The following is a 12,799-nucleotide window of genomic DNA, read 5'->3' as shown; positions in this document are numbered from 1 at the left end:
AAGCCCAGGGACTGTATCTCTCCAGCCACGAAATCTCTCCCCTGGCTCTCGGTGGCTGCAAGGATCAAGTACAAGACCCTTTTCATTGTCCACAAGGCTTTCTAGGGCTGGTACCTGCACTACATCCAACGCTATCTTCCAAAATACCTTCCTTCTCAAGCCCTAAGGGTTAGATACTTCTCCAGGCAGAGAGTGGGGGGTAGACCCTTCTCCTCTGCAGGCGCCTCCCTCTGAAATGGCCTCACTGACCTTCCCAGACTTGAGCCGGACCACCTGAAGTTCCGGAAGCAGCTCAAAACGTTCCTCTTCTCCTCTGCTTTCGCTCCCTCCCTCCCCTGCTGACCTACCTGTCCGCTGTACCAACTGGATGCTTGATTACCCTCTGTCTCACTGAGTCCAGGCTCTTTCTTGATCAGTCACCCTTGCACTGCCTCCAGGCCTACCACGCAGTTAGGGGCTGTAACTGTGACCCTCCAGTCCCATGTTCTCCTTGCACTACCCAGAGCCACACTGCCCTGGGGCACTTACTCAGAGCATTGCTGCCCTGTTTTCCCCTCCCCTCTCCCTTGCACTTCCCCCTCCCTTTCCCCTTGCACTTCTCGTTCTCGCACTTGCACGATCTGAATGACACAAGGCTTAGTAAGATAATTTGTCTTGTCCTTCCTCAGTTTTCCTTCTCTTGTCTTGTCGTGCCTAAAAAACACTTGTGTACAGGTGTGTTATATATGACTTATCATATCATAACATATCATTTTATCACAGATGCCCAGAAAAATATACAGTGCCGCAGTAAGAAACGGCTAGACTGGCAGAACCCAAATGCCAGTCTAGCCAGGTAATTACACTTAGCAGGACTGCTTTATCAGAAATGCCCAGTTAAAAAAAATCATACCAAACTGAAGAATGGCTAGACTGGCTGCATCGAAATGCCTCTCTAGCCACTAATACCACATATCATGCCTGCTTAGCATGGACATGGACGACCATTATGATTTATTGCACAACTCCCCCTCCCCCCACCACACACGTCCCTTCTCCCTCCCATCCCCTACCCCAACCTCCAGAATCAGCTCATTGGGCCAGAATTACCTCCACGTCCCTCTTCCTTGTCCCAGTGCTTACGTATGAGGCTGAGGCATACTGCCTCATACACAAGTACTGCCTCATACACAAGTACTGGGATGAGGAAGAATAGGACTAGGTGTAAAGAAGATTACCAATAATTAATCAAGGCATTAAACACAAGTAGTGGTGCAACACCATTGAGCTGACTGGGCTGCAGCACTCCTCCACCCACTGAAATTGTGGGCTATGTTGACTTGACCTGGCTGAACTTCAGAGCAGTTGCCAGACAGAAAAGGACACAGATGTTAAACGGCACCTGGGTTTTGCCATTAACAAGGGCCCAGCCCAGCCATTACTAATGTACATCATTTCAATGCTAGTACCTGCATTCAAATGCCACATTTTTTAAGCATTGAAATTGTGATGTGGGTTTAGTACTTGCATGCCAGGGGAGTGATTGGAAGGGTAGAGCGGAAACAGGACACCAGTCATTCTCACAGCAGCCCATAAGTGGGTGCTTTCAGACCTAAATGATAGTGTTAACTGCTTGTAACATTGAAGCTGCACTAGAATAGTCTCATTAAAATGCGTAAAGAAGTTAGATGCCCCCACACAAATAAGTTTGCTCATCTCCACCACACGTGAAGTTAGCACCTCTCCCAACATTTGAAAAGTTAGCCCCCCTGAAATGTAGGTTTTGTTGTGCCACTGAACACAAGCACACACACCATTAACCATATATACACACGCACACCCAGCCATCCATGTATGCACCCTTTCACCATACAGGGGCACCCAGGCAGCCACCCGTACATTTAAGTGTGCAACCTTTCACCACACAGACACACACCCAGGCACCTACCCATACATTTAAGTGTGCACCATTTCACCATACAGGCTCACCCAGGCAGCCACCCACACATTTAATTGTGCATCCTTTCACACACCAACCACCCATACATTTGTGTGCATCCTTTCACCATACCCTCACACAGACAGTCACCTATACATTTAAGTGTGGACACTTTCATCATACAGGCACACCCAGGCAGCCACCCATACATTTCAGTGTGCATCCTTTCACCGTACACGCTCACACGCATACCCAGCCACCCATACATTTGTGTGCACTCTTTCACCATACACTCACACACGTCATGGGTTGAAGGGAGCAATAATACTTCAAAAATACATTGGTCTTCATTAGGACCCTGGCGGTGACGGTATGAACGGTGCCGGTAAGGCACTGGCACCGTTCATACCATCCCGCCGCATTACGAGTTCTACTCGCGGGTTCTTGACAGCCCTCCAGGTCTTACCTGGCGGGCTGTGTGACACCCGCGAGCATAACTTGTAATTGCTCCAGCACCGTTATCAACGATGCCGGCGCAACCATGCTCCCCACTCCCATTTTGCCCTATTGGGCAGAATGGGTATCGGGAGCCCGGCAATACCGCCACACGCGAATGGGCAATTACTGGCCCATTCATCTTGTAATGGGCTTGTTATTGCCAAATCGTGGGAGCGCCGGTAGCAAGCATGGCGGTAGTCGTGCCTGCCATACAGGCACGGCTACCGCCATGCTTGTAATGAGGCCAGTTGTTTCTTTTGAAGTCACTCTGACTTCATAAAGAAATTATTGCCGTTGAGGACTGAACCATACCGAAAATAATTTCTTTATGAAGGCAGAGTGAAGTCATAGGGCGTCCCCCAACCCATGACATGGAGGCCTCCAGCCTAGGGTCTTCATGTCATGGGGTGGGGGTAGCCACTAGACTTTTTGTATTCACTCTGCCTTCATAAAGAAATTATTTCTGTTACAGAAATCATTTCTTTCGAAATGCAGAGTGAATTCAAAAAGAAACTGTAAAAAACAAAAATATTTTTTTTTGGTTTACCTCCAAGTGGGGCCCCCTTCCAGAACATGTGGTCGCGGGGCCCCCCGCACAGTAGGGGGTGTGGGGGCCCCTGTTACACCAGACTGGAAACACTGATGGACAGATCACGGGAAGAAGGCGAGTACCGGCAGAGAGTACCTTCTTCTTGGCTGAGCCGGGCAAGAAAGAGAATTCTGAGCAAATAGTGGGTAGAAGTTTCCAGAATTCGCTCTGAATCCTCACTTCTGATTGGCTGCGCCAAACTGAACGTGCCAGAAAGGTTGCTAAAGGGTCCAATAGATCCAGAAGTTCAGGTAGCAGTTACTACATAAAATGCTGAAAAGCTTTTGATTAAATGAAATGGACCTACATAATTGAGGTACTTTGCAGGATGGGTACGAGTTCAAATTTCCTGCCCTTCATCCGCTCCTTATGGACGCACCCTGCAGCAAAAGTCCAAGCCAACAAGGTATTCTGAGAGGTAGTCCCTTTGAGTCACACATCAGTGATGCCCATTGTCTCTCCTGATAGTTTCTCTGGTGATAGAGCCACTGGCGTGTATCGTCCAAACAAGCCGCAAAGTTAGAGGGTTTAAATTTCACGCACACAGAATTACGATGTAGTTATAGTAGATGGCATTTTACTCTCTGAAATGTGAAAGACGCATTTATTTTATCTGCAACAAACAACCAAAGACATGTTAAAGTTAAAGGATATTTGTACTGCGCACTATCACCACCAGAGTGGACCCCGGGAGCTCTGGCAGCTCTGAAAAAGGGGAACGGGGGGTGAGTTAGTGGGATTAAGCTGGAAAAGTGCAAGAGAGCAGTGATGCTAACATTCAAAATGTGGGATTGGTAATGTTCCTAATGCAGTCTATATGTGGCAATGGCTAGTATTTGCTATTCTATCTAGATGTGGCATTGGCCGGCGCTGTTCATAATCCTGTCTAGATGTGACGCAGGCTAACATTCACTATTTTATTTAAGTGTGGCACTTCCTATCATTCACAATTCTGTCTAGGTCTGGCGCAGGCTAATGTTCACAATTCTTTCTAAATGTGGTACTTACTAACATGCACAATTCTATCTAGAACGATGCAGGCTAATGTTCACGATTACATCTAGGTGTGGCATTTGCTAACATGCACAATTCTATCTAAATGTTGTACTGGTTAACATTCACAATTCTATCTAGATGCGACACAGGCTAATGTTCACAATTCTACCTAAATGTGGTATTTGCTATCATTCACAATTCTCTCTGGGTCCGGCGCAGGCTAATTTCCACATTTCTATCTAAGTGTGGTACTTGCTAACATGCACAATTCTATCTAAATGCTGTACTAGCTAACATCCACAATTCTATCTAGATGCGACACAGGCTAATGTTCACAATTCTACCTAAATGTGGTATTTGCTATCATTAACAAATCTGCATGGGTACGGCGCAGGCTAATTTCCACAATTCTAACAAAATGTGTTATTTGCTAAAATGCACAATTCTATCTAGAAGCGGCGCAGGCTAATGTTCACGATTACATCTCAGTGTGGCGCAGGCTGACATTCACAATTCCGTCTAAGTGTGGTATATGCTAGCATTCACAGTTCAGAGGTAGGTTAATGTTGAGTGGCAGGGCTTTCTGGAGTAGAGTAATTGCTCTACTCCCCACCCATGCCACACTTACTTTGGTGGTTGGTGATGGTTGACGGCTGGCCACCGGCATCCCCTGCGGACACTTGCTGACATTTTCTGGAGCCGCCCTTTGCCTTGGGCCCTTAGCCGCAGGTGCTCCCGGGCAGAGGGCTGCCCAGGTCTAGTCCAAGATAAGGAAGGGTTGGCCAATAGAGGCCAGGGGGAGTGTCAGGAATATGTCTGCAGGGCGCTGTGTGTCTAGTTTAGGTTTTCTGAAGTCCAACGAGGAGAACATGAAAGTGGTGCAACACAGACAACATAACAAAGGTAGAAATCATTAATTAGTATGTGGTTACCGGCGTATAGGATTTAGGAAGTCTGTTTTCCATGGTAGCTGGAAGTTGCAATGGAAGCTATGGGCTCCGTTGCCAAGGGGAGGTAATTTGCGTCGGAAACTCTGACGTCGGCATCATGTGACTTCCTCTAATTCTAATTCTACTTCGACAACGGGAACCTCTTGTTGCTTCTGATTAGCGTTGTTAGTAACCACTGCCTATTGTTACATTTCTTGACCTTGTTTTTTGCAATATTGACCTGCCTACGGATTGCCCTTACCTGCCTTGTTGACACTCTGATTTCCTGGTATTACGACCCTTGCTTTGTTAGCTGACTTGTTTTTTGCCTTGCTCCTTGTGTCTCGTCAGATCAGCTGGTAATATGACCCGGACCGTTCTCGAATTCATTGACTTCCACGCCATTCATTGCTCACCGTCTGCTACGATTCCGACTGCTTAATTGGTGAACTATGCGATCCTGTGACTTGGTTCATTTTGTTTCCTTATCCCGTGAACATTTACAAACGAAAACCTCAATCGAACGTTACTCTGGTGAACTCTTCTTCTGAGGAAGTAACTTGGGAAATGTGGAACCTGGACTCACTGCGCACACGGACTAGAGACTGTTGGAGATTTTGTGTGCCCTCTAGGCGTTCTCCTGCCGTCGGGGTAGGGTTCGACTTCATTTAGGCATCCGCGTGCCTTCGGTATAGTCTGTTTTGGATTGCCTACTTATCCTTGAACTGCCACACAATTTTGGAACCTTTGAACACTTAAAGACTCACGGATCCCTTGGTAAGATCTTTCCTGTTTTTTGTGATACTTTATTTCTGTTTCTTCTTTGATCGTATCGAGTGACTTTTTTCTTTCTTCTCTTCTATACAGAAGTAGTGCCCATTCCTGGTACACCTTGTGCTAGTTACCTTATTTTTTGGAATTGCTGTTATTTGAGCACAGGTTAGTGTACAGTTAGTGTCAGTGTTTTTGGATATTCCTTTCTTGCATACAAACACTAACCATAATGTTTTCTTTGCAGCTACCAGAATCTCGAGGGTATCCAGTCTTTCAATTAATAGACCCCTCTGTATGTTTTATTGTACATCTAGAGGGTTACATTAGTGGGAAGAATTCTTCTTCTTCACTACGGGATCAAGATTTTGTAAGGAGAATTCTGACATAATCAGAAGCCTTATAAAATGGATCCCAATGAGACTCTGACTAGCCTCCTTCAGTTGGTGGTGAAATTGCGTTCTGATATGGCTACGGCTCATGCCTCTACCCAACAACAAATACTAGCACTGCAGGCTGCGATACAACCATCATCAGCTTTTGCTCCTGTTCCCGTGGCTCAATCTGGGTCAGGAGCAGAACTCTCACGAACAGAAGCTGGATCTGTTTACGTGGCATCTCAGTTCCCATTAGCTCCCCCCTGAAAGATTCCATGGGGATCCCAAACACTTTAGGACCTTTTTGAATCAATGCCGTTTACATTTCTTGTGTTGGTCAGGTTCTTTTCTACATTTCTTGTGTTGGTCAAGTTCTTTTCCTTACTCTACCATGAAGGCTGCATTTTTATTGTCCCATTTGGGGGATACTGCCGCAGCACGGGTCAATCCTTTGTTGGAAGAGGCTAGCCCTCTCTTGTTTGATTGTGATGCCTTCATTGAGGCAATCAGTAAGGTGTTTGACACCCGTTACAAAGCTCAAACCATGGAATTAGAGTTGCTAAGTCTCCAACAAGGTGACCTGACGTTACTGTCCTATTTAGCTAAATTTAATCAGTTGGCTGCCGAAACTGGGTGGCCTGATGACAAAAAAGCTTCTTTGTTCTACAAGCGATTGTCAGATTCCTTAAAAGACACCCTCGCCTTGGTACCTGTTGTTCCGGCCACATTTCCAGAGTTGTTGGAATTGGTACTACAGATTGACGCACAAAAGGCAGCCAGGAAGGGTGAGAAAAGGGGCGTTCCACCTACCACATTGCTGGCCACAGCCCCATCAACTAGTACAGTTTAACCTATGCAAATAGAGGCTGCCACAAGAGGTCCTCTTTCCCCTGAAGAAAGAGAATATCAAAAAACTAACCACTTATGTTTCTATTGTGGGTCTTCTGAACATATATTGAAATCATGTAATAAGAAACCCACTAAAAAGGCGGGAAATGCGAAAGCTCAGCAATAAGAGGAGTCCGATTGCTGATCAATATTCCTTCCATGGACTCATCACTAATGATGCCTTTTTCCATTTCAGTGGTGTTTATTGGTTCTTCAGGTAATGCCAATTCCGCCACTGCAGTTCTGGATTCAGGGACCATAGGAAATTATATTGATGCTTTATACCCCAAAGAACTGGCGTTGCCCATTCTGGATAAAGAAAATCCTGTGGTTGTTAATGCAGTGGATGGCACCACTCTGCTGTCTGGAATGGTAACCAAACAGGCAACAGAGTTAGTCATGGAAACTATGTGTGGTCACTCTGAGAGGATTTCTTTTGATATCATTACTGCTCCAAAGTTCAAGCTTATTCTCTGTATACCCTGGCATAGGACACATAATCCCATCATCGATAGGCAAACTGGCAGTATTGATTTCCTGTCCAAACACTGTGAGCACAATTGTTGGGGTTCCGATCATCTGGTGAATAATCCTTGTCGTCCCCTACAGGATGTGGCCTCCACGATAGGAGCAGTCGTCACAGAAGATTTACTTCCTGAATATAATGATTACCAAGATGTTTTTGACAAGGGGGGAAGCACTGTTTTGCCACCTCACAGGCCATATGATTGCCCCATAGATCTGGTTCCTGGTGCCAAAACTCCAGCCGGAAGAATCTATTCCTTAACACAAAAGGAGGATTTAATCTTAAAAGATGATATCGATAAGGCTCTGAAATCTGGGTTTATATGTCCCTCCCAGTCCCCTGCAGCCTCACAATTGTTTTTTGTACCTAAGAAAGAGGGGGATATTCATCCCTGTATTGATTACAGGGCCTTGAATGCTGTTACTATTCAGAACCAATATCCTCTTCCTCTTATCTCAGTCTTGTTGGATCAGTTGGGTTCTTCCGTTATATTCACAAATTAGATCACAGAGGAGCAAATAATTTGGTTTGAATACAGAGTGGTGACGAATGGAAGACAGCCTTCAAGACTAAGTATGGCTTATTTGAATATCGGTTAATGCCCTTCGGGCTTTGTAATGCACCCGCAACTTTTCAATACTTTATCAATGATGTCTTCCACGACATGTTGGATCAGTTCTTGTTGTCTATTTGGACGACATATTGATTTATTCTTCATCATATGATCAACATGTGATTCATGTGACCCAGGTTCTTCAGAGACTCAGAGAGAACAGACTGTTTGCCAAATTAGAGAAATGGATTTTTCATGCCACTGAAGTATAATTTCTTGGCTATGAAATAACAAACAAGGGAGTCCAAATGAGTAAGTCAAAAGTCAAAGTGGTTTTGAATGGCCTGTCCCTACATCATTAAAAGCCCTACAGTCATTCTTGGGTTTTGCAAATTTCTACACAAGATTTATCAAGAATTTTTCTGCTGTGGTTGCCCCATTACCAGCTCTCACCAGTAGTAAAAGTTTTTTTCTTTGGGATGAAGATTCCGACCGATCCTTCATTGCCATTAAGATAGCTTTTACTACAGCTACTGTTCTCCAGCACCCCAATCCTTCTCTTCCTTTTGTGGTTGAAGCAGATACCTCCGATGTTGATTTAGGAGCCATTTTGTCACCGGAATGCCCCGAAACTCAAAGTTTACACCCGGTGGCATTTCATTCACGTAAAATAACCTCATATGAAAGAAATTACACCATCACTGAAAGAGAACTTTTGGCAGTACGGGACGCTTTCATGACTTGGCGTCATCATTTATTAGGTACCATTCTTCCCATTCAGGTATTTACTAATCATAAGAACTTGTTGGCATTACAGTCTGTGAAGTGCTCTACAGCACGTCATGCTAGGTGGCATGAATTCTTTTCCATGTCCCATTTCATTATCACGTATAGACAAGGTTCTCTTCACAATAAAGCAGACGCCTTATCTCGAATGCATGGGGTTTCTTCTGTCAATAAAACCAATGGTCCTATACTCTTGCCCCATCAAGGTGTCTGTAGTTAAATTCTTAAACCTACTCTTCATACTGATTTAGAAAAATGGGTTAGGATCACCCAGTTGAGACCGATCAACTTCATTTAGAGGTCATCCATTCCCTAACATACAGTCATGGTTTATTGTATCTACCTTATGTTGATTCATGCAGAAAAGCGATACAATGGTGCCATGATTCAAAGCTGGCTGCACATCCTGTTATTAAGAAAACCATTGACCTTCTGAATTGCAGGTGTTTTTGGCCATCTCTGAGAAAGGATGTGGGGGATTACATGGCTGCTTGTTATGTTTGTGCACAATGTAAAAATACCAACAACAAACCTATGGGTCTCTTACAAGCCATGCCAATACCAAATCATCCTTGGTATATGATATCCATGGATTTTGTGGTTGAATTGCCTTCTGTTTCAGGTTACGTTACTATATGGGTCATCATTGACTATTTGACTAAAATGGCTTTGTTTGTACCCTGTCAAGGTCTACCGTCAGCACTTGTGTTGGCGGATTTATTTGCAAAGAATGTGTTTTGCTTCTTTGGTCTTCCTTCGGAAATTATCACCAATAGAGGCTCGCAATTCACCTCCCGTTTCTGGAGATCTTTCACAACCTCATTTGGTATTTATGAGAGGTATGCTAGCTCTTATCATCCTCAGACGGACGGTCAAATGGAACGATTGAATTCCACCATGGAACAATATCTCCAGTGCCTGACCCATCACTACCAGGAGTCTTGGCTTTCCGTTCTTAATATGGCAGAAATGCATATAACAATTCCCTTCATTCCTCCACTCAGTCTTCCCCATTCTATGCTCTGTATGGCCGTCATCCCAGGTCTTTATCGTTGTCCCCTGTTTTAATTGCTTCTAATCCAGTGGCTGCCGCCTGTGTTTCACAATTGGTGTCTATAAAGAAGCGTGTGAGACAACACTTGTTGTCAGCGCAAGTATGTGCCAAACAATATGCTGATGCACATTGCTCTCCTGCTCCTGTCTACACAGTAGGAAGTAAGGTCTGGTTGTCCACGAAGAATCTGCACATTCCAGGTCGTAGGGCGCCGATACCTCATTTTGTTGCTCCATATACAGTGGTTGCCTTGATAAACCCAGTGGCGGTGTATTTACTTCTGCCTGATAAATGGAAGGTACACCCCATTTTTCACGTGTCCCTTTTAAAACCCTTTCATCCTACTACCGGGTTCCTTTACGGCCTCCTCCTGTTCAGGTTCAGGGTGAAGAGGAATACTAGGTCCGTAGTATTCTTGCCACTAAGGTGTCCAAGGGCAAGAGTTTGTACTACGTGGACTGGATGGGATATGGTCCTGAAGACCGAACGTGGGAACCTGTGGATAACATTCATGCCCCCCAGCTCTATTGCTAAGTTTTTGGCTTCGAGGGGAGGGGGTCCATCTTTAGGGGAGGGTACTGTCAGGAATACGTGTGCAGGGTGTTGTGCGCCTAGATTAGGTTTTCAGAAGTCCAATGGGGAGAACATGAAAGTGGTGCAACACAGACAACATAACAAAGGTAGAAATCATGAATGAGTACATTGTTACCGGCGTAAGTCTTTCCATGGTAGCTGGAAGTTGCCATGGAAGCTATGGGCTCCGTTGCCAAGGGGAGGTAACTTGCGTCGGAAACTCCGACGTCGGCATCATGTCACTTCCTCTATTTCAGATCGACAACCTCTTGTTGCTTCTGATTAGCGTTGTTAGTAACCACTGCCTATTGTTACGTTTCTTGACCTTGTTTTTTGCAATATTGACCTGCCTACAGATTGCCCTTACCTGTCTTGTCGACACTCTGATTTCCTGATATTAAGACCCTTGCTTTGTTACCCGACTTGTTTTTTGCCTGGCTCCTTGTGTCTCCTCTGATCAGCTGGTAATACAACCCGAACCATTCTCGGATTCATTGACTTCCACGCCATTCATTGCTCACCATCTGCTCATAGCTCTCAACTCACACGCTTTTGGCGGGTGTCACCCGCCTTATGAACAGGTGACTCACCCGCCAAGTCTCCTGCACACCCATTCGTTTCAATAGGCCTCTCACCCGCCAAAACTAAAATCGGGTGTTTTCACCCGCCTTTGTTACACACATTGTTGAGAGCTATGTTATGATTCGGACTGCTTAATTGGTGAACTACGCAATCCTGTGCCTTGGTTCATTTTGTTTCCTTATCCCATGAACATTTACAAACGAAAACCTTCACTCGAACGTTACTCTGGTGAACTCTTCTTCTGAGGAAGTAACTTGGGAAACATGGAACCTGGACTCACGGCGTACACGGACTAGAGACTGTTAGAGTTTTTGTGTGCCCTCTAGGCGTCCTCGTGCCGTCAGGGTAGGGTTGGACTTTATTTAGGTCTCCTCGTGCCTTCGGGTATAGTCTGTATTGGATTGCCTACTTATCCTTGAACTGCCACACAATTTTGGAACTTTTGAACACTTAAAGACTCACGGATCCCTTGGTAAGAGCTTTCCTGTTTTTTTGTGATACTTTATTTCTGTTTCTTCTTTGATCGTATCGAGTGACTTTTTCCTTTCTTCTATTCTATACAGAAGTAGTGCCCATTCCTGGTACACGTTGTGCTAGTTACCTTATTTTTGGGAATTGCTGTTATTTGAGCACAGGTTAGTGTAGAGTTAGTGTCAGTGTTTTTGGATATTCCTTTCTTGCATACAAACACTAACCATAGTGTTTTCTTTGCAGCTACCAGAGTCTCGAGGGTATCCAGTCTTTCAATGAATAGACCCCTCTGTATGTTTTATTGTACATCGAGAGGGTTACATTAGTGGGAAGAATTCTTCTTCTTCACTACGGGATCAAGATTTTGGAAGGAGAATTCTGACAGGGAGGGCTCGGGAGGCGGGACAAAGCAGGGGAAGCTGCAGCCGGTGTTCTGATGTTCTGAGGCAGCAAGGGTCCTGTTGGGAGTAGGCAGCCCCATGATGGTGCTATGGAGGGGCTGGGGCACCAGAAACACGAGCGCTTACCTGGAGGCCTGGATGGAAATGGCACAGGAAGCATGTGTGCCTGGGGTTAGGTCCTCGCAGGCAGTGCTGGTCATTGGGCCAGCTCTCGGCGGATCTGAGATCCGTCACCAGATACAGAGCCGGTTCTCGGGATCTGGCCAGAGTCAGCCGCCCAAGCCCATGAACCGCGCTGGAAAACTTTAAAAAAAAAAAAAAAAGCACCCGAAACGGCAGAATTGCCTTTTACCACGGCTTTGGCAATGTTGTGTAATGGACAATGCTCACTACATGTACAACTGATTCCTTTCTGTTGTACATGTAGCGAGCATTGTGCATTACACACCAGTGCCAAAGCCGGCGGTAAAAGGCAAAGCTGCCGTTGCGGGCCCTTTTATTTATTAAAGTATTCCAGTGTTGGGGGTCGCCGGCCATGGTCATCCGGCGGGCGCCCCTGGGCGCTATCTCTGCTAGCGCCGGGCAGTCCCACTATGTGTGGGGGTGGGGGCCTGCCGTGGACATCCGGCATGGCCCCGGGTGCCATGGGCCTCGGCACCCTGGCGTGGGGTCACAGCCTGCCAGGCCTCTGACTGAGTGGACCTCGGCTGCCATCCTGGCATACGGGTCCCTCAGTGTCTGGGCGTGCAGGCCTGTGCCTCCACGTGTAGGCCTGGGGCCTACATGGATAATGAGACACGGACTCAGTCGTTCCTCTTTGGGAGTCTGCAGCCGCTCCGTCTCACGTGCCTGCAAGAGCTCCTTTTATTTCCTTGGGCCATGACACC

This window comes from Ambystoma mexicanum, chromosome 3p (assembly GCF_040938575.1).
Source record: "Ambystoma mexicanum isolate Mex_15411 chromosome 3p, UKY_AmexF1_1, whole genome shotgun sequence".
Taxonomy (NCBI): domain Eukaryota; kingdom Metazoa; phylum Chordata; class Amphibia; order Caudata; family Ambystomatidae; genus Ambystoma; species Ambystoma mexicanum.
Note: the sequence above shows the minus strand (reverse complement) of the source record.